Source organism: Saimiri boliviensis, chromosome 5 (assembly GCF_048565385.1).
Source record: "Saimiri boliviensis isolate mSaiBol1 chromosome 5, mSaiBol1.pri, whole genome shotgun sequence".
In the NCBI taxonomy this organism is placed as follows: domain Eukaryota; kingdom Metazoa; phylum Chordata; class Mammalia; order Primates; family Cebidae; genus Saimiri; species Saimiri boliviensis.
The window spans coordinates 11,848,067-11,868,301 of record NC_133453.1 but is presented as its reverse complement, the minus strand read 5'-3'; the positions used below and the strand labels follow the sequence as shown (position 1 = coordinate 11,868,301).

Sequence of the window (20,235 nt, the reverse complement as noted above, 5' to 3'; positions counted from 1 at the left end):
GGGAGTACCCAAGAGTGGGACCTCTCTCCCCGCAGGGAGTTGGGGCGGGGGTTGCAGGAAGGCGACGCGGGACCGCAGCCCCCAGGAGTCGGTCGGAGTCACGGTGTGTCCAGAAGGAGCCCTTGGACCGGGAGCCAGGCGACACTTGGGCAGGAAAGGGGCTGGAGAGGTCCACGCGTGCGGGAGGGGGACTTTTAGGGGCCTCCAGAGCGGGGAGCACCGGGTGCGCCCCCAGGCCGGAGCAGGGCAGGGCGCCCCAAGGGAGGGGCGGTGCACTCGCAGCAGCCGCCCGCAGCCTCTTGGCGCAGAATCTAGGAGACCGACGCGGGGCCCGGCCTTGCCTCATCCCCCGGGGCTGCTCCCCTTCCCATAGCGCTTCTCCCGGCACCCCCAGCCCTCCCGCCCGGCCGCTGAACCCTGCGCCGGACGCTCTCTCGGCTACCGGGCTCGCCTGGAAGAAACCTCGCGTCCGCCAGGCGGGCCCGGTGCCCTTGTCCTTGGTGCTGACCGAGCTGCCTCCTTCTCGGCCCTTTCCAGAGCGCGGGGCCTGCCGCGCCACTAAGGAATGGCTGGCCGCGCCGTGTGAGAGCGGGAAGAGGTCTCGGGATCAGACTGTCCACCCCTGTCGTTGAACCTCACGGGGAAACTGAGGCCCAGAAAGGCTGGACTCGAACCCAGTAGTAGTTTTGACTTGACTCCCAGCCCCAAACGCCAGAAAGAACAGTTCAGAAGCGCAGGTTGGCAGAGGAACTGCTAGCGGAAGGAATCGCTATAGGACTCTATAAAATCACTGTGACCTACTTCGGGGGGCTCTTCAACGCGTCCTGGCGGGGCTGGCTGGTGCTGTGACCGCCGAGAAGGCTGCATGCACTCCGCTGAACAAAGTGCAGCCAGCCTGGTCTCCTCCACCTGACCTTTCGCAATCTCTGCTACCTATGGGTTCCCAGGTACCTTTTACCTTCGTTTTAAGGTGGCCAAATGAAAAACGAAAATGTGATTCCCCTGGATTGACAATCTGAGCCAATTTTTTTTAGTGAACACAAAAATACCTTGTTTTTTGGTTTTTGGTTTTTGTTTGTTTGTTTGTTTGTTTTTGTTTTGTTTTGTTTTGTTTTGTTTTTGAGGCAGAGTTTTGCTCTTGTTACCCAGGCTGGAGTGCAATGGCGCGATCTCGGCTCACCGCAACGTCCACCTCCTGGGTTCGGGCAATTCTCCTACCTCAGCCTCCTGAGTAGCTGGGATTACAGACACACGCCACCATGCCCAGCTAATTTTTAGTATTTTCAGTAGAGACAGGGTTTCACCATGTTGACCAGGACGGTCTCGATCTCTTGACCTCGTGATCCACCCGCCTCGGCCTCCCAAAGTGCTGGGATTACAGGCGTGAGCCACCGCGCCCGGCTTGTTTTGTTTTTAAGAAAATAAATTAAGGACTCTATGTGAACTTATGCTGTAGGTGTCATAGACGCCAGGGGCTGCTAAAAGTCCTCCAGTGGAAACAGGAGAGGAACTGCACGGCCTCTCCCTGTCCTGTTCAAACGCAGAAGCAAACGTCACACTTTTCTGCTTTAGGAGATGTCTAAAATGCATGTGGCCATTGCAGGAAATCACTCAAGGCCAGACAGATATGCAAGCCGAGAATTCAGACCTCCAAGTGGATACAAACAGTTATTACATTTTTCCTCACACCTGCTGTCTTTTAATCCAAGACCTTTTCCTTTTGTAAATTCTTAATTTTGTGCCACGCCAGCACCCTCTGCTGGTACTAATGTCGTCATTCAGGTGGTTCTTCCACTTTCTGTGCATTCTTTCCTGAAACTAACTTCTCTTACCTTGAATCCTGGACTAGCAGGTAGTGCTGTTCATTCCCTTCCAACAAGACCCACACACAAACGAAGCAAGACGAAGTGTAAAAAGGTTGTGAGTTAATTAAAATCACATTTCAGTTTATTATACCTTTGCCTGAGCAACCCCTTTGTTTGTATGTTCCATATTACTTTGAAATATAGGATAATTAAAAGTAGTTTTATTTTCTGAATGCTGGTTACTGCATGTTTCAGGGAATTTTATTTTCTTGAAGTATTCTCTTAGTTTTTAATCTTTAAAATGTATATTATGGCAGAGACAAGACAATATCCTTTCATTTTTCTCCAGGCTAAAAAGGAAAACTAGACCTGTGCGATGGCTTACACTTGTAATCCCAGCACTTTGGGAGGCCCAGGTGGGCAGATCACAAGGTCAGAAGATGGAGACAATCCTGGCTAGCACAATGAAACCCTGTCTCTACTAAAAACTACAAAAATTAGCCAAGCATGGTGGCATGCACCTGTAGTCCCAGCTACTTGGGAGGCTGAGGCAGGAGAATAGCTTGAACCAGGGAGGTAGAGATTACAGTGAGCTGAGATCAGGCCTCTGCACTCCAGCCTGGGTGACAGAGCAAGACTCCATCTAAAAAATAAATAAATAAATAAATAAGACTAAATCTTCCAGCATCTTAGCCTATATATAGGTGGAGCAACATGATTAATACCGGAAAAAGGCATATTGATTTGCATGTCCTGGTCCCAAAACATCCATGTGCTAAGTGCCATGCAAGTGTGAACTATTTTTACTATTATTAGTCTCAGAGAAATGGATCTTTTCTGTAGATTCTGAAAGCTGATCTCATACTTCACTACAGTTTTTCAATCATCTGCGAGACCCTCAAATCCTCAACTAAAAAGTCCAACTAATATATCACCCTGTCACACTAGCAAAAGTGATTAAAATAATATTGCCTCTATGTTGAAATGAAAGCCAAAAATCCAGGCTTTTGTTTTATAGTATTCCCAACTCACAGAATATCAAATCTTCATCCTAACTCATCTCATTTCCTTTTTTGATAGAGACCCTGTATTGACAAGTCAAAGGCAAAATATACCCATAATGTATCTGAATTTCAGCCAAAAACAAAAGTGATAGAATTTCTCGTAATCACTTTATGGAGAAAGTTCAGCTAAGCGGACTCAAAACTATTTAGCAACATGCCAGTCAAGGGTCACTACCAAGCTACAAGAATTTTTAGGGAAATATCATGGAGTTGAAACTTTGGGCAGCTAATAAAATTCACACCAGAATCAACAAGTACATTTATCTCAACTAGTAGAAACGCTGAGCTAAAATAAATGAAATGGAATAGGAGGTGAATGATAGTACATTTGCCCTTACTGCTGCTTGCCAATATTTCCACCTCTCGTCCTTCCAGGAACTTCTTAGTTAAGACTTTACTTTCCTGCCCTCCTTAAAGTTAGATGTGATTATATCATTTGCCATGGCCAATGAAATGTGCAAAAAATAGTGTGCACCACTTCCAGATGGAAACTTTTAAAATTCAGTGCGTGTCCCACTGTGTTCTCCTCTCCTTAGCATGACAACTGGCAAGATTCCAAGAGGTGGAAGGGGGGCTCCTTCAGCTTGTGTCCCTGAGAGAGGACAATGTGGTGAAGCAATGGAACCTCCAATGGACATATGAGGTAATAACTAAATCACTATATTTTTAAGCCACTGAGTCCCAACGATGTAAAATTACTCGAGGTCACACATTAGTAAGTGGCAGAGCAGGTCTGTTTATTCCCAAGGAGCCAGGCAGCATGACTAGTGATATCAGGTGTGCTATTTCTGCCAGGTAGAAGGCTGGATCCTCTTAGAAATTTTAAGGCTTCTGGATTTGGTGGAACAAAAAAATTTCAGAACAGTTTACAGGACACATTTCTTTTCATAGGTCTAATTTAGAGTTACAGCTCCATTGCATTATACCCGTAGGGTATTATAAAAATGTTACAAACTAATGCAAATATAATTCTTTATTTTTTGCATTTTGTTCCAAATGGAGAAAACCAACTTCCCAGGCCAGCGCAAGTTCACAGATAGCCATTTGGGAGCCGCTGGCCTCAATGAGAACAAGACTCCTGATGAGTTTTTTTATACTCTGTGTCCACCACAGCATCCTGTGAGAATGCCAACCTGGGTGTACCGTGTCATCATTCACAGACTTAGCAATTTATATTTAGGCCATGTGTGGTGGCTCACGTCTGTAATCCCAGCACTTTGGGAGGCCAAGGTGGGCGGATCACCTGAGGTCGGGAGTCTGAGACCAGCCTGACCAACATGGAGAAACCCCATCTCTACTAAAAATACAAAATTATCCAGGTGTGGTGGTACATGCCTGTAATCCCAGCTACTCGGGAGGCTGAGGCAGGAGAATCGCTTGAACCCAAGAGGCAGAAGTTGCCATGAGCCAAGATCGTGCCATTGCACTCCAGTCTGAGCAACAAGAGCAAAGCTCCATCTCAAAAAAGACAAAAGAACAAAGAAACATATTTAGAAGAAATTGCAAAGGTTACCAAGCTTGATTTCCCAGAATTTGAACTAAGATCCAAACTAAATCATTTACATGGGTTGACAAATCACCTCCAGCTTACCTGGGATTTAGCACCCACCTTCTTTCCAAAAGCATCGAGCTTTTCTGCAGTCATTTGCAAGATGGTCTCTTTATTTCCCTCTGCACCTTCAATTGCCTGTAGGCAGTGACATTATTACTGCTACCCCTTCCTGCAGTCCACATTCGGTTAACCTTTAAGAATACAATAAAACACCCATCCTCCCTGCAAAAGGTGGGACTGGCTGCTGGATTGAAGCTGAAGTCAGCTTGAAAGAAAAGGTTGGTCACATATGAAGAGAAGGGACACATTGCCTGGTGACAACTTTCTACTATGAAGAACAGCACCAGCCTACTTTGGCCAGAACAGGTCTATCAGGACTCATGATAGCACTGGGCAGGTTATTCTCTTTGACCTTCAGAGGTCCTATAACATGGAGACAGAAACCTCAATTTTACAGAGCTCCAGGTAGCTCTATAAAATGAGGTGATAGGGATGATGTGGAATATTTACAGTGTACCAGACACTAATATGAGTATTTTTTATATATTATCTCATTTAATCATAATGCCATCATGATGAGGTAGGAACTTTGACTGGTGCCCAATTAAAGGACAAAACTGAGGTGAAATGAGCTGAAGTAAAATGTCTAAAGTCCCTCAGTTTGCAAGGGACATGGTCAAGACTCAAACGTCGGGAGGAGTCTGGCTTAGGAGCCATGCTTTGTTTGAATCTCTACTCTGTGTCTGATATATGAATCTCCTGCAGTTCAGAGTCTGACACTTAGTACATACTTTGTATCCTACAGGGTAAAGTCTGATACTTAGTAGATATCGTGCATGAGCTATAGAGACAAATATAGATCTACATATATAATATATGTACATATATTGTATGTCATATGTACATGTATAATGTATGTCATAGAGATAATGTATATATCACATGTGTGTGATGTGTCTCATATGTATGTGATGTGTGTCATATATGTGACATGTTTATCATATATCTGTATGATCAGTAACATATGATATGTTGCACAGTGCTTGCTGGGCTTTGGTTTATTGTGGGGAGGCACTGAAGAGCTTTAGTTGTTTTCTCACTTGCTGTCTCTGCAAGGTAACTACTACTCCTGACTTGTGAGGGTGTAGGATGTGGAAATTGGATAGGACACTCCAAAGATCTTTTCTGAGGAGGAAGACGATGCACTGAAGAAGCTAATAGCCATCCAGGCTGAGTAGCTGCAGAACCAGAATGAGGCCCCAACCCTCCAAATCACTAGTTTATGCTTTTCCACCTTCCCATAGTATCTTTTCTCCACTTCCAATATTTCCTACAAAACCATCAACCCAAAAAGGCAATACAAAAATATAAATACTAAGTACATGGGGGTTTTAAGTGTCTTTGAAGAATTGTCATGAAGAATAAATACGATTTGCATGCATTATAGCTACAAGCACTAGGTAATTATCTTATTCCTTTAATTAGTAGTATCTTTATTAAAATTAGTCATTTAAGTGTTCGCATTTATATTCAGATTATTTTATTCTATTATCACTGAACAATTCCTAAATGCTGTTTGAGGGTTCACATTTATTTTCTCCCCTCTAGACTTGCTCTGATTTGAATTAAACCACTGTTCTAGCAGCTGTTTAAAACAGTTTAAATTTATTTTACATTATCACTGTAATATTGATTTGATCTAAGGTAGGTTTAAATGAGGTCTTGAATAAAAAGACAGCAAGGAAGCATATCTTCCCCATATGAATATCTCCACCTCCAGGTGGAAATCAGGTATTTTCACATCAATTCCTGAGAACATGGAAATTATTTTAAACTCAATAACTGTTTTTAATTCCCTATGCTGAACATAGGATCTGGTGTCCCTGCTCTCTATACATGACCAACTTTTTCTTTCAAGCTTACTCCAACTTCAATCCAGCATCCAGTCCCACCCTCTGCAGGGAGGATGGGTATTTTCTTGTATTCTTAAAGGTTAACTGAATGTGGGAAGGGATAACAGGAATGATGGCATTGTCTACAGGCAACTGAAGGTGCAGAGGGAAATATAGAGACCATCTTGCCAATGGCTTGTGAAAACTTAGATGCTTTTGGAAAGAAGGTGGGTGCTAAATCCCAGGTAAGCTGGAGGTGATTTATCATCTAATAAATCCGCATAACTAAACTGCAAATAAGGAGATGCAATTTAAGTACCCCTCTTTGCACCTGAATTCACTCTGGGCTCTAAAAATACCTCCAGTCTTTGGGTCTTCCAGACACAATATTTTAAGCTTCATTTCCATATAGAACGTGCTCATGTTAATGGCTTAAACAAATTATGGATTTATTCTCCCTCATAAAAGAAGTCTGGAAGTTGTCAGTCAAGGGTTGATAACAGTGTGGATGACTCACTCAGCTATCAGCCAAGAAGCTTCCTGCCTCTACTGTAAATGAAGCCTGAAATATCCAAGCTACATTATCGCTAACTGGCCTATGGTGGGACATCTGTGGTTTTCTCCATCTGGTTAGTATCTCTCCTTCTTGGATAACTGGGTCCCAATTTTGCCATGGGGAAACCAACTCTCAGCCCATATGCTGCACATGAAACTGACCCCACTGCCAGATCCAGAAGTAACCATGTGACCTAGACCTGAGCATTCCCCTGGTGACAGAGTGATCCCAGTCACACACCATGAACACCAAAAGCTCAACAGAGCTAACAGACACATACAAAAACAATTGATGCAGACGGGTGCAGTGGCTCACACCTATAATCCCAACACTTTGGGAGGTCGAGGTAGGTGGATCGCCTGAGGTCAGGAGTTCGACACCAGCCTAGCCAAAATGGTGAAACTCCATCTCTACTAAAAATACAAAAAAATTAGCCAGGCGTGGTGGCACCCTGTAATCCCAGCTACTCGGGAGGCTGAGCCAGGAGTATTGTTTAAACCTGGGAGGCAGTCATGTCAGTGAGCTGGCCAAGATTGAGCCACTGCATTTCAGCCTGGGTGACAGAGCAAGACTCCATCAAAATAAATAAATAAATAAATCCACAAAATAGGCCAGGTGTAGTGGTTCATGCTGTAATCCCAGCACTTTGGGAGGGCAAGGCAGGTGGATCAACTGAGGTCAGGAGTTCAAGACCAACCCGGCCAACATGGCAAAACCCTGTATCTACTAAAAATACAAAACTTAGCTGGGTGTTGTGTTGTGTGCTTGTAATCTCAGCTACTTGGGAGGCTGAGGTGGGAGAATCACTTGAACCCAGGAGGCAGAGGTTGCAGTAGGCCAATATTGCACCACTGCACTCCAGCCTGGGAGACAGAGCAAGACTGCATCTCAAAAAAAAAAAAAAATAGCAAAATAATCCAGCAAAGTATTTAAAAATTGATATATAATGACCAAATAAGATTTATTTCCAGAAAAAAAAAACATGATTATCAGAAAACCTATTTACCTGTATTAATAGATTTAAAAATAAAAATACTATGGCCTTCTTCATAAATGTTGAAGATGCATTTAATAAAATTCTGTGTACATTCTTGTTAAATAATAAAATGAAAAAAAGATAACTACTACCTAATAATGCAACACATCTGTCTCAACCCGAAAGTCAGCATCATGTTTAATGAAAGAATATGAAAAGATAATCTCATCAAAGTTGATAATAAGATGACACCATCATCATTATAATTTAATGTTGTTCTTGAGATATTAAACCAGTATTCAAAAGCAAATTTATAAATATTTAATTGGAGAGGAAGTAAAATTATTATATACAAACAATATATCTAGAGAATACAACTTAAAGTATACTATAAACAATAAGAGAATCCCATAAGATACCAAAATAAATACACAGAACCCAAAACTCACATATATGCAAATCATAGCAGTTAATTGATGTGGGGGTGAGGGAATCTCACATTGGACACAAACAAAAAATTTCTTAATAATTATAACAAGAATGTGAAATACCTATTGAAGAAAATTTTTAAATATAATCAAATGACACAAAATAAACTTGGACAAATATAAAGACATACCATGAACTTGAATAGGAAGAATTAACATCATAAAATATAAATGCCCCTAAGCTAATCTATACATTTAACATAATAAATACAATCACCAGTGGAATTTGGTGAGGGAGAGTGTAGAATTGCACAAGCTGATTCTAAAGTTCACCAAGAAAAATAAGCAACCTAAGAAAGCCAAGAAACTCCTGAACAAGAAGGCAATGAGGTGGAACTAACCAATATTAAAACATAATATAAAACTACAATAATTAAAGTAGTGTGACACATTAAATAGACAAACTTATGGGACAGACTAGGGAGTCCAGAAATAGACCTAAATATTTGTGAGAATATGCTAAGAGCTGGATGACTTGTTCAATAAGTGAGATAAGTGAGTCATCACTTGGACAAATAATAGTATTGAATCCATATCTCACAACTTATACCTCAATAAACTCCAAATGGACCAAAGATGTCAAAGTGACCCAAAAGAACGAAGCCATAAAAATTCAAGAATAAACCAAGGCAGAATATTTTTACTTGGAGTATGACACATATCCAGAAGCCATTAAAAAAAGAAAGATCAAAACACTTGTCAACATAAAATTGAAGAATTTCACATGGTAAAAATCACCATATGCTGCATGAAAGCACTAAGAAAAATCTTGTGCATACTTTATCAAAATCAAAGGGCTAATTTCCCTACTATAGAGCTATCTTCCATAAGGCAGTAAGAAAGATCATTGACAAACTTCAAAACTTTCTATCCCTTTCAACATCACCTCCCAAAGAGCATTCCAAAGGACACTAGTTTCTTTAGATATTGGCCAACTTATTAGATAAATGCCTAGAAGTGATCATTTGTATTCTGCACAGCAGGTATGTGCATTTATAATTTTAAAAGACAGTGTCAGGTTGCCCTCCTTAGACATTCTACCAAGTCACGTTCCTGCTAGTTAATGTGTGGAAGTCCCTGTTCTCTCCATGATAAGGTTTCATCAAACTTTTCCATACTGGAAAATCTGATAGGTGAAAAAGTGCTGTATTAGTCTGTTTTCATATTGCTGTAAATAACTGCCTGAGACTGGATAATTTATAAAGGAAAGAGGCTTCATTGACTTGCAGTTCAGCATGGCTGGGGAGGCCTCAGGAAACTTACATTTATGTCAGAAGGTGAAGGGGAATCAAGGCACCTTATTCACCAGGTGGCAGGAAGAAATGTCAAGCAAAAGAGGAAGAGCCCCTTATAAAACCATTAGATTACCACCCCCATGGTTCAGTGACTTCCTCCTGATCTCTCCCTTGACATGTGCAGTTTATAAGGATTATGAGGATTACAATTCAAGATGAGATTTGGGTGGCGATACAAAGCCTAATGTATCTTAGTGTAGTTTTCAAACATATTTCTTTTTTGTTTGTTTGTTTGTTTGTTTTTCTTTTTCTTTTGAGACAGAGCCTCACTCTGTCACCCAGGCTGGAGTGCAATGGCATGATCTTGGGACACTGTACCCTCGACTTCCCAAGTTCAGGAGATCCTCCCATGTCAGCCTACCAAGTAGTTGGGACCACACGTCTTTCAGGTGGATGCCACCATGCCCAGCTAATTTTTTGTCTTTTTGGCAGAGAAGGGCTCTGTCACCCAGGCTGGAGTGCAGTGGCATGATCGTGGCCCACAGTACCCTTGACTTCTCAAGCTCAAGAGATCCTCCCACCTCAGCCTTCCAAGTAGCTGGGACCACACATCCCACAGGTGTGCACCAGTAGGCCCAGCTAATTTTCTGTATTTTGGGTACAGATGGGGTTTTGCCATGTTGCCCAGGTTGGTCTTGAACTCCTGAGCTCAAGAGATCTGCCCACCTCAGACTCTCAAAGTGCTTGGATTATAGGCAGGAGCCACTGTGCCCAGCCTAAAATATATTTCTTATTATGAGCTAAAATGAGTGTATTTTCATATGCTTCAGAGACATTTGCATTTCCTTTTTGTGGACGGATTGTTCTGAGAATGGAAGCCATTCACCTTCACATACAGCTTGTACCCGAGATGGGAACTACTCCCCCCATAATCACACACACACACACACACAAAGCCTCCTCTGCTGGAACATGATTTTCTACTATGCCTCTTCTCCTTGGCATCACTTTTCTACTCAAGCACACTCTTCCCCAGGCAAATATCTTAATTATTCATGATGGAAACCTCTGGAAAGACCCATCGACACCTTAATAAAACCACCAACACTTTTAGCCCTGAAACCTTTATCTCAAAATATTTGCCTTGCTCTTTCCACCAGTCCAAATCCTGTTGTTTCCTCCTGATTCTTTTTTTTTTTTTTTTTTTTAAGACAAAGCCACGCTCTGTTTCCAGGCTGGAGTACAGTGGCACAATCTGAGCTCACTGCAACCTCCATCTTCCAGGTTCAAGTGATTCTCCTGCCTCAGCCTCCTGAGTAGCTGGGACTATAGGCACGCTACCATGCCCAGCAACTTTCTGTATTTTTAGTAGAGACAAGGTTTCACCATGTTGGCCAGGATGATCTCGATCTCTTGACCTCATGATCTGCCTGCCTTGGCCTCCCAAAGTCCTGGGATTACAGGTGTGAGCCACCATGCCAGGCCATTTCCTGATTCTTTTGCAATCTTCATCAAGCCCCTGCATTGACAGACCTGCCTTAAACCAAACTTCAAATTCCCAGTAGAATCCAACTTTGCATTTCCCACTCTAAGACACTGCTAAAGCTTTATGGAGCAACAAACTTGGTCTCTAGCAACTGCTGATTTTTCTGTTGTGTTGCTAGTTTCTTTCAAGTTGAGTTGTAGGAGATAGTTCATGAAACTGAAATAAAATCAACCCAGCTTTCAGAAGAGGAGGAAGAACAGAGTTAGAAAGGAACTAGGCTACAATGTTGCAGAGTTGTGGACACTAGGATTAGGTGGTGGGTTTGTTTTTGGTTTTTGGTTTTTTATTTTCTTGCGTAGGGTGGCTAGAGAATAAGGTGACTGAATAGAGATTTTTTAAAAGACCATTGTGGTTCAGTGTGGGTGAAGGAGGGAAGCAAGGGTAAGTAGCAGAAATCCTGAAGGGATCAAATTTGGGAGGTGTTGGGAGATGGAGGAAGCGTGCCGTTCAGATGCACAGGCCATGGGGGATGACTGAGAGAAAGGAGTCCAAGACAATGCTGGGTTTGGATCCCAAACAACCAGGTAAATAAAGTTGCCAGTTTCTGAGATGGTGAGGAGTCCAGGAGGAACAGTGAGAGAGGGGAGGTGGTGTTTGTGGTGGAGGCAAAGAAGTGGAGGGTGGTGGAGTCTCCTGTACAGGCAAAGGTGAGTGACAGCCTTTGGGGCTGAGCAAAAGGAGAGGAAGGACTCACTAGAGACAAAAGTGATACTAAAGATTAATGATGTTTCTAGCTAGTCTATGTGCAGTCCTTCGGTAGCTATGTCTAATTATTTTAACAGTAAAGACACCCAGATTGCTATTTTAAATCAACAAAGCTGGCCAGGCACAGTGGTTCACACCTGTAATCCCAGTACTTTGGGAGGCTGAGGCAGGTGGATCACTTGAGGTCAGGGATTTTGAGGCCAGTCTGGCCAATGTGGTGAAACCCCATCTCTATTAAAAATACAAAAATTAGCTGGGTGTTGTGGCACATGCCTATGGTCCCAGTTATTTGGGAGGCTCAAGCATGAGAATTGCTTGAACCCAGGAGGCACAAGTTGCAGTGAGCTGAGATCACACCACAGCACTCCAGCCTGGGCGTCAGAGTGAGATTCTGTCTCAAATAAATAAATAATAAACAAAGTCATTTTATTTTATTTCACATCGTACATTCCTACCACACATTTTCAAAAATAGCACCACTGTTTCGGCTCTGTCCTTGCTCAGCAAACCTTGTGCCCAATTTAAAGGACAGCATGTCTCTTCACATATTTTTATAAATCTTTTCAAAGATGCTAATGAAATAAAAGCATACTCATTTTTTAAAAAATCTAGAAATATTAGGCTTAATGGATTTCCAAATAAAATCAGGAACTCAGAAGACAGTCTGTGCAGATTCTATTTTTGCTGACAATGCACAAGAGAAAGCAGCTTTATTTTATGGAATCTAATTAAATGACTACAAGGAAAAGCTAACGGGGTTGGTAACGGGCAGAAGTTTTTCCCTGTGAATACTGAGGGCTCCAGCTTTTTGGGGCTGCCATGGCACTCAGCCCGGTGATTAACTGAAGTGTGGGACCCACGTCACCAGCAAACGTGATCACAGCATCATGTGACCCTTTGTGCGTCAGGGGGTAATGTGTAATCTGAGCAAATGTTCAGAGAACGGGCTGCGAATAGTAAAGGGCATTCATATAACAATGAGCCACACCAACTGCAGTCATTTATCTCAAGATTACGCCAATTTATTTAGATGCAGATGTCACGAGCTGATTAAAAACTAGTCCATTGCACATATTCCATTTGCTGCTGAGATGAGAATTAATAGACACAAGCCAGATGACATCTATATAGGTGTGACACCTCATCGAGGGGGCAAAGCGTGTGCTCAGTCGTTTTTCTGAATGCACAAATTAGCCCAAGGTGAACTTGCCCCCTCTTCCACTGCAAATGCTCAAATGAATGCCCATGATTTCACCTCTTTTCACTACACTGTATTATTAAACTATCAGGATTTTGTAGCCTTGTCCTAGTTATCAACTATGATGACTTTTAGAACAAATATTTAAGGATGCTCTCCACGTCATCCATGTACCAAAGAATAGTTTTTGATTCCAGAAACAATGATAGGTTTTTTGATACTGAATCAGGCTTACATTCTGGGAATAAATCCCAAAGGATCATAGGTGGAACCAATTGCTTTGGAACTGGGAGAACTGGGCAGGGCTCAGGGGTCAGGGTTGAGGGCGTCATCAGCCGACAAGCTGTGGAGCCAGCAACTAAAAGTGAACCAGCAGAGAGCATCCAGGGACAAACAGTCCAACCAAGGAGTCAGCCCAAAGGCATAGGGCCAGAGGCAGAATCCAGGCACAGGGCATGAGTGGCAACCCAGGCATTCCAGATGAGAATCGCAAAGGCCTCTGGGTAAGCTGTCCCTTACACAGCACTATCACATTACTGAATGTTATGAAATCTGCACAGGCCAAGTGCAGTGGCTCATGCCTCTAATCCCAGCACTTTGGGAGCCCAGCAGATCGCTTGGGCTCAGGAGTTTGAGACAAGCCTGGGCAACAAGCCTTACCAAAAACAAAAACAAAAAAAATTAGCCGAGTGTGGTGGCACGTGCCTGTAATTCCAGGTACTTGGGAGGCTGAGGTGAGAGGATAGTTTGAGCTCAGGAGTTCAAGACAAGCCTGGGCAACATGACGAAACCCTGTCTCTACCAAAAACACAAAAAGTTACTTGGGTGTGGTGGCACGTCTGTTCCAGCTACTCAAGAGGCTGAGGTGGGAGGGTTGCTTGAGCCTGGGAGGTGAAGTTTGCATTGAGCCATGATGGCACTACTACACTCCAGCCTGGGCAAACAGAGTGAGACCCCATGTCTACAAAAAAAAATTTTTTTAATTAGCCAGCTGTAGCGGCACATACCTGTAGTCCTAGATACTTGAGAGACTGAGATGGAAGGATCACCGGAGCCCAAGAGTTTGAGGCTGCAGTGAGCTATGATTGCACCACTATACTCCAGTCTGGACAACAGAGTGAGATCCTATCTCAAAATAAATAAATAGGCAAGCATGTTGGCTCACACCTGTAATCCCAGCACTTTGGGAGGCCAAGGCATGTGGATCACTTGAGGTCAGGGGTTCAAGACCAGCCTGGCCAATGTGGTGAAATCCTGTCTCTACTAAAAATACAAAAATTAGCTGGGCATGGTGGCAGGCACCTGTAATCCCAGCTACTCAGGAGGCTGAGACAGGAGAATTGCTTGAACCCAGGGGTTGGAGGTTGCAGTGAGCCCGAGATCATGCCACTGCACTCCAGCCTGGGTAACACAGCAAGACTCTGTCTCAATTAAAAAAAAAAAAAAAAAGAATATCCAAATGTACCATAAATATATGAAAAGATGCTCATCCACATTAGTCATCAAGGAAATGCACATTAAAATCAGAATAAATAACGTTCCATATCCACTAGAGTGGCTAGAATTAAAAGGACTGACAACGACAGGCATTACAGGAGCAGTGGTGGCTCACATACACGGCTGGAGGGAGTGTCAATTGGCAAAACCACATTAGACAACTTCTTGGTGGTATGTACTAAGGTCGAACCTAAATATACCCTATAACTTGACCATTTCTCTCCAAGATCTCATTTACATCCAACAGACATATGGGTCAAAAGCATCAAAATGTTTATAGGTGCTTTATTTGTAACAGCCAAAGACTGGCAAATGCTTAAATGTTTATCAACAGGGGAACAGATGAACAAATGATAATGAATTTCTACACAGGAATATGATGCATCAATAAAAAGGAACAAATTGCAATGCCGTGGAACAACATAGGTGAACCTCACAAAATATTAGACAAAATTAATGCATAATAGCAGAAATCAGGATGAGGGTATCTTTGAGAGGAGGGAAGAGCTGATGATGCAGAAGGCAATGCCGGCATTCTAGGGTGCTGGTGCCGTTCTGGTTTTACACTGGTTGTAGTTCTATGGGTGTATTAGAATTCATGGAGCTGTGTACCCTTATGATCTCTGTACTTCTCTGCATGTTTGTTTTAGTTTAAGAATAATGTTTTAAATTTTAAAAAAATTGGAAGAAGACCCATCAAGGGCGACTTCCGAGAACCTACAGGAAAGCTCCAATGACCTCCAAATTCTTCCCTGTTTATTCAGGGGAGTCTTTGGATGTAACCACTGGATTCATTCCTTCACCTGGTCTTCATAGGCAGCATACATTACTTCAACAAATATTTATAGAGGGCCAGTTGTGGGCCAGGCACTGGGCTGAAATTCAAAGATGAATACAACAGGTTTGTGAATTCTCAGGGAGTTCACAGCCTGAAAAAAGAGAACTGCTTTCTAATCCCATACTCTGCTGAATGCTATCTCATACATCATCTCATTTAATTCACATTTCATTTAATTCTCTCAGTGAGCCAGTCCATAAATCAGTGGCAGGGCTCTAATAAAACCTACTTCTTAGGAACCACAGGGCAGGCATCTTCCCTGTACACCAGGCTTGGTAATATGTATACCACAGTAGGTGGCACCTTGCTAACCCACAGCAGACATCAATAATCTATCAGGCACTCCTCTCCCTGGCTTTGACATGGCCTCACAATCCTCCCCCTCAAAGCTCAATAGACAATCATTTTAGAACAATGGGGATTCACCCAGAGGATGCCACTAATCTACTATTCTTGAATCAAAGCATCAACTACTTTTTTATACCTTTTTTTTTTTTTTTTTGAGACGGAGTTTCGCTCTTGTTGCCCAGACTGGGGTGCAATGGCGCGATCTCGGCTCACGGCAACCTTTGCCTCCTGGGTTCAGGCAATTCTCCTGCCTCAGCCTCCTGAATAGCTGGGATTACAGGCGTGCACCACCATGCCCAGCTAACTTTTTGTATTTTTAGTAGAGACGGGGTTTCACCATGTTGAGCAGGATGGTCTCGATCTCTTGACCTCGTGATCCACCCACCTCGGCCTCCCAAAGTGCTGGGATTACAGGCGTGAGCCACTGCGCCCGGCCATACTTTTTTATACCTTTGTCCCTCTTCATTTGAAAATATCCTTGGGAAGATCCATAACTTGTTCTTATTCATTTGCCTCTGGTTATGAATGGAGAATTTGAGAGTAAATTTGCAGGCAAGGGCTGAGAAGAAAGTATGCAATGCACGCAGGTCTAGAGTTTTAAGGGGACTTATGCTAAATGTTTAAGGCACTGCAAGAAACTTGCTTATACTACTATTTTTGCCTTGAGTAGAAACTAGCCTTGGTGATAAACTGTAAGCTTATAAATTAATCTTAATGGGAATAAGGGACAGCTGAAATAGATCCTGAGATCATCAGTGTGAATTTCAGCTCACATTACATGCAAATAGTCTGTGGTGTTAAAAACTCAACTCCTGGTTCAGCAAAACTCCTGATCAGTTTTCAATAAAGAGCACTTACTTCCTGTGTAGCCTACACAACCATCTATCTTTCATTATCAATGCTGGTGACAGTGATCAAAATGATCTGTGTGCAACCTGAACCTGCCTGAGTGACAGGCTGCTTCCTTCCTCCGACAACCATTCCAGAGAGAAAAGCTTTGCTGGGAAGAAGTGCTTGGATCAGGGCATTTGTTCAAACACCAAAGGTTAAAAAGTGAAGATGGCACACCTCAGTGTGGGACTCAGTGGTTTGTTTTATTGTGCGTATACAAATAGGGAAAATCCTTTTCAAAAAATAAATAATAAACTCAGAAACATGTCAAGCCCTTACTTCTTGGCTTTAATTTTGGGTTGCTATATTTTGCAGGTTTCTAACTCCTACTGATACAGAATGGCTAAATTCCACCCTCAAGCCTCAACCCTCAGCCTTAAGTGAAAACAGCTGGCCCTGATACAGAACGGCGGGGCTCCTGGCTAAACTCCACTTCAAGCCTGGAACCTCAGCCCTAAGTCAAAACAGCTGACCCTGATACAGAACGACTGGGCTCCTGTCTAAACTCCACTTCAAGCCTGGAACTTCAGCCCTAAGTCAAAACAGCTGACCCTGACACAGAACGGCTGGGCTCCTGGCTAAACTCCACCTCAAGCCTGGACCCTCAGCCATAAGTGAAAACAGCTGACCCTGTTGCCTTTGTGGCCCACCCCACCTCCTATCTTGTGCTTGCCTTTTTGGCCCATAAAGAGACTTCAGCTGGTGGAGCAAAAAGAGGTAGGTGACGCAAGTGTTTGGAGATGCAAGCTGCTGAACATCAGCGTTACATGCAGCTGAGCATCCGAGACTAAGGATAGACTGGGCTAACTTCAGATGGTGCAGCTTCAGGAAAAGATCACTTTCTTCCCATACCATCCCTTTACCAATTCCCCATCCCGCTGATAGCCACTTTTATTGCCCAGTAAACTCCTCCACATACACTACCCTTCACATAGTTCATGTGACCTGATTCTTCCTGGACACCAGACAAGAACTCGGGTGTCAAGAAGGGCAGGTGCAGGAGGCTGTCACCGTGAACCTTCACTGAACTGTTAGCCATCCACAGACTGCAGTCTGAGTGAAACGAGCCACTCCAATTCCTGCCCACAAAGGGGGTCAAGGTCAAGGGAACAATCCTGTCTCAATACAACTATAGAATTTCTGGCTAGAAGTGCCATAGGAGAACTCCTCAAGAGAAACAGGGACCCATCTGAAGAGACACCAGATTGGGCTATCCTGCTTTCTTATTTCCAGTCCAGAGATAGCCTCCTCTATGCCCTCACCCCTCCCCTGATTTCCTAACCATGAACAAGATGCACGCACACACACACACACACACACACCCAACTCCTGTTAACAGCAGAACATATCTGAGTCATGGCACCAAAATATGTTAGTGGCAATGAACCCATATAGGTCTACAACAACCTCAGTTCTTGCCTCCTCAGAAGAAAGGATGTGACTGAGGAGTCATAAAGCAGAAGAGATCAAGGCATATTTTACAGCAGGAGCAAAAGTTTATTAAAAAGTTTTAGAGCAGGAATGAGAGGCAGGAAAGTACACTTGGAAGAGGGCAAAGCAGGTGACTTGTGAGATCAAGTGCCCCATTTGACTTTTGACTTGGGATTTCAGAGGTTGACATAATCCCGGGCATCTCCCTGATTCTTCCCTGGGGGTGGGCTGTCCTCGTGCACAGTGGCCTGCTAGCACTTGGGAGGGAGCATGCGCAGATGGGGATTTTCTATTTTCTAAATTTCCTGGAAAGGAAATGTGGGGTTGGGTATGTTACATTAGGTAGCTAGTCAGACACGAGCAGAAGAGGAAAGGATTCCCCCACCCCCACACGCACCAGGAAGCTCAGGTGACCATCAGGTGTTTCCTGGAGTTGTACACATGCTCACTCGAGGTGTTCTTCCTTTACCAGCCAAATGCTTCATTTTGCCTCTTAGTAAACGTACTGGAGCCCACTCTCCCTGCTCCTGAGATCTTATTTGGAAGCTGCTGATCACCAGTTTCAGGTTTTTATCTAGTGGGAGACTGCCTTTCTCTGGCACCGGCTATGACCAATTATTATTTTAGAGAGACCGTAACAACCATCTGAACACTACTTATGGTCACCTGACACTCCTGGTGCATGTGGGGGTGGGGAGCCCGCTCCTGTTCCACTTGCGTGTTTTTAAAAAGAATGCATTTTTTAAAAGAATGCAAATGCGGTTATTTACATATAAACACACTCCACCCCCACCAGAAAGACAGCCTTGGAAGGGAGGGAATTTTGGATTTAAGCAGAGAAGTTAATACTTTTATAGTGAGATGGATGGGAAAACTTTCTACAAATTGGACCTACCATGATAGCCATGGTCTACAGGGAAAACTATTTTCACACCCAACCTTGAGGCCTCTCTCTCTCTGTCACACACATACATATGCACACACACACACACACACACACACACACCTACTAAATAACTACTGTGACGAACTTCTGAAATAGTGCAACAAGGACTTCTAAAAACCCACACTTCCTTAAAAACAATGAGAACACTAGCAAAAATTGTCACCAAAAAAAAACCCCACAACTTTTTAAGAACTCCGGAGATTAACCAAAGGTGTCCAACTATCAGCAGGTCATTTATTCAAGAAAAATGGCTGAACCTCAGAAAGAACAGTGAGTTTTGTGGTATTTTAACTTGCCCTATTCTCATCTCCTGAGCTGCTCAGTAACCTTGGAAACTAACAGCCTCACGACAATGATAGCTGTGAAAATCATCAGTCTAGCAGCCACGGGAGGAGACAGATGGGTTTGAAGTTCTCCAAAAGCCTAGGGAATTGTCACTGTTTGACCTGCCTGGCAGCACCCAGAAAATCCTCCTTCTCAGAGTTGTTTCTACATGGCCTAACTCAGAGCTCCCTCTCTTCAAATAGCCCCATTCCCTGGATATTTGTTTAAGAAAAAGTGGACATTGTTTAACATGACAGCTTCCTCAGGTAGTAATACTACTAGGGGCTGGCCCAAAAAAACTTCTTTCTTTACTCTTTTCTTTGAGACGAGGTCTCGCTCTGTTGTCCTGGTTGGAGTATAGTGGCGTGATCATATTTCACGGCAGCCTTGATCTCCCAGGCTCAAGTGATTCTCCCACCTCATCCTCCCAAGCAGCTGGGATTACGGGCACACACCACCATGCCTAGTTTGTCTAAAAAAACTTTTTAAAAATCTGGGAAATGAGATGTCCATGGGGGCCTTGGAAATGCTCTGACATATTCTTGGGAATCTAGAAGGCCATCTGCAGGTGCAGCACTGGGCACACCCCCTGGAAAGACCCAAAAAGGCCCCAATCTCTCACCTCTGGCTGCAGTTAAAGATCTCCAGAAGCCAGAAGCAAAGGTAAGGCAGAGTTTAAACTGCCTGCCAACCAGGGAAAGCACGCCCTAGCATACATGCATACATACACATATACACAGAGTCCCTTGGCAAAGGCTCAGAGAGTTATTGTTTCATACATTCTAAGAAATCTCTGTCCAGGCTGAGGTGGGAAGATCACTTGAGCCCAGGACTTCAAGGATGCAGTGAGCTACGATGGTGCCACTGCGCTCCCATCTGGGTGACAGTGCAAGACACTTTCTCTAAGAAAAGAAAAAAGAAATCTCTTTGTAGTCATTAGCTG

The 20,235-nt window shown here is 43.4% G+C and overlaps 1 long non-coding RNA gene across 2 annotated transcripts; it reads left to right on the top strand.

Moving 5' to 3' along the window:
• The first annotated feature begins 13 nt into the window (after positions 1 to 13).
• On the top strand, positions 14 to 17,302 carry LOC141584438 (uncharacterized). Of its 2 annotated transcripts, none has more exons than XR_012517494.1 (3): positions 14 to 947; positions 3,406 to 3,512; positions 16,907 to 17,302. It is a non-coding gene; the product is annotated as an uncharacterized LOC141584438 (long non-coding RNA). The 2 variants fall into 2 exon arrangements; XR_012517495.1 differs by lacking the exon at positions 16,907 to 17,302 and adding an exon at positions 3,872 to 4,085.
• The last annotated feature ends 2,933 nt before the right edge of the window (positions 17,303 to 20,235 follow it).